This window comes from Notolabrus celidotus, chromosome 20, assembly GCF_009762535.1.
Source record: "Notolabrus celidotus isolate fNotCel1 chromosome 20, fNotCel1.pri, whole genome shotgun sequence".
NCBI classification, from domain to species: Eukaryota; Metazoa; Chordata; class Actinopteri; order Labriformes; family Labridae; genus Notolabrus; species Notolabrus celidotus.
The window spans coordinates 94876-97477 of NC_048291.1; the positions used below are offsets into that span (position 1 = coordinate 94876).

At 40.0% G+C, this 2602-nt stretch overlaps 1 protein-coding gene across 1 annotated transcript in view; it reads left to right on the forward strand.

The window, feature by feature from the left end:
* Window positions 1–313: 313 nt before the first annotated feature.
* Window positions 314–2602, forward strand: part of flr (fleer) — a 13330-nt gene continuing 11041 nt past the window's right edge. Inside the window, exon 1 of the mRNA XM_034712321.1 lies at window positions 314–446. The gene's annotated coding sequence lies outside the window, so the exon portion shown is untranslated. The remainder of the gene's footprint in view (window positions 447–2602) is intronic.

Below are 2602 nucleotides of genomic sequence, written 5' to 3' on the forward strand. Positions count from 1 at the left end.
TCCTGTGATGTCACTACTAGTGCATGTTGGGTAAAATACTGTGAAAATCTGCACCCTGATACAGGGGACAGGTCCAGAGAGTGAGCTGCCTTCACACAGCTCACCTTAGCCACACCTCCTTGGGCAGGCACACTCCACTGTGAGTCAGAGCCACACCCCTTGTTAAACTTAATCCGGCTCCCTGCTGCTCTCTGCTGCTCCCTGCTGGTCACTGCGGCTCACTGCTGGTCCCTTCTGCTCTCTGCTGCTCCCTGCTGGTCACTGCTGCTCACTGCTGGTCCCTGCTGCTCTCTGCTGCTCCCTGCTGGTCACTGCTGCACACTGCTGGTCCCTGCTGCTCTCTGCTGCTCCCTGCTGGTCACTGCTGCTCACTGCTGGTCCCTGCTGCTGCTTCTGCTGCTTCTGCTGTTTTTACTCCAGACTCTGCACAGCTGCACACTTTTGTGGTGAGTATTAGATATAGATTTTTTTAGAGTACTCTTGAGGGGTGAGCGGTGTACGGACCATCAAGAGTACGGGACATTAATGGGCATAGACTTTAATTAGTGTAGCATGGGGAGTTGGGGATACTGGGGGGGCAGCGCAGGCTGCCCAGGCCATTGGTCTGGGTAGTCTAGTGGCTGTTATCCCTGGTTCCTCTGCCCTGGGGTTGACTAGGAACGCCCCGATCAGTCGGGGATAGTACTAGTTGGCCCTGGGGACTCCTTATTAGCTTCCCTGGGGGTCCTGGAGTCCAAGGAGGCAGCCCTCTGTGGCGGCTGGCCTTGGTTCTCCTTCCTAGTGCGGCTTGGAAGGCACCGCTCTGACGTGGCTGGTCCTTGCTGTTTCTGGGGGGACTCTTGGGGTGTTATGGTTTACTTAGCTTAGCTTAGTCCAGCTTCACTTACCAGGCCTTCCAGCAAATTCCTGTGGAGCATTACATAGTCTTCAGCCCTGATCGACCTGACCATGGATACCTTGCGGTGTTAACGATTGGTTTGTGTGGGTCAGGGGGTAAGTATGCAGCCCCCCGTGGTCCGACTCTAGGACAGCACGACGGGTGTGGTGGTCCAGGGCGTCAGGACCTTAAATGTGGTCCAGTCTTCTATGAGGTTTAGCCTCGCTCACGCTACAGCACATCTTGCACCACACACGCTCAATCTGAATTCCCAACTGAACAATTGGACTCCTTCAAATTTGCTCAAACTCTCCAAATTTCTCATCCTCTAGTCCATCATAGGTGACTAGACCGTGGATGCATCTGGACCTTAGAAGCATACCTTAATAATCTTTGTAGTACTCCTTCCTTGATTCCTCTTTTGGCTCATTCATCATTCGCACAGTTTTTTATGATACAGGTTTTATCATCACTTTTGGTTTTAAACAGAATTTCTCTTCTACTCAAATCATCAGAAACTGTCATAAATGACTTAACACAAAGCAGAGAAGTGTCAATAACTCAATATTGGTTATTCTTATTAACTTTCTTTGAAAAGTATGGTTAAATCAAATCACTCAAACCAACAACAATTCTCAATATGTGGTAACTCAATTTCAAATGAAAAACTCAAAACCTTCAAAATCACTTCACAAAAAACCTTCCAATTGGCTACAGGACACACGCGGGGAAATGATCAGTCTCCGTGGGGCCTCCCTCGGGTGAGGGTGTCTAGTGAGAAATGGCCGAAACATCCGATGATCCTGGGGTCCACTACTGAAGACGTGTCCTGAAATTTTGATTAGTCATAAAACAATCCAGCGCTGGAAACAAAGTAAAGTTAAACTGCAACTTAATAGAACATTGTTCAACAACAACCTCAACTTAGACGCTCAACATAACAAACATTAAAACACAACAGAGACAACAATGACAAATTAATACTTTAATGCAATTCTGAAAAAAATGAAAAGATTTCATAAAATTATGGAAATTTCAAAATTAATAATATTTGGAAAATTAATAATTTCATAACTTTATGAAACATTAGAAATTCATAAAATATGTAAAACTACAAACTGACAACATTACGAAATATGAAAAATCATAAAATTATGAAATATGAAAAATCATAAAATTATGAAATATGAAAAATCGTAAATTATGAAATATGAAAAACATAAAATTATGAAATATGAAAGTCATAAACTTATAAAGACTCATAAATTTTGAAAAATCCATAAAATTTTAAAAAATTCATAGATTTTGAAAAATTCATAAATTTTGAAAAATTCATAAATTCTGAAAAATTCATAAATTTTGAAAAATTCATAATTTTGAAAAATTCATAATTTTTGAAAAATTCATAATTTTTGAAAAATTCATAATTTTTGAAAAATTCATAATTTTTGAAAAATTCATAAAAATTTGAAAAATTCATAAAAATTTGAAAAATTCATAAAATTTTGAAAAATTCATAAATTTTGAAAAATTCATAAATTTTGAAAAATTCATAAGTTTTCAAAAATTATGGAAAGATTATATATTTTTTAATTCTCTTGGGAATTGTCCCAAAAATCATGGTACTTCACTTTGGATTTTTGAACTGGTCAGTGGATCTCAGTACTTGATACTGCTCTTCATATGTTGCACTATGCCTGAGATTGATCAGTGTACCTCAATCAT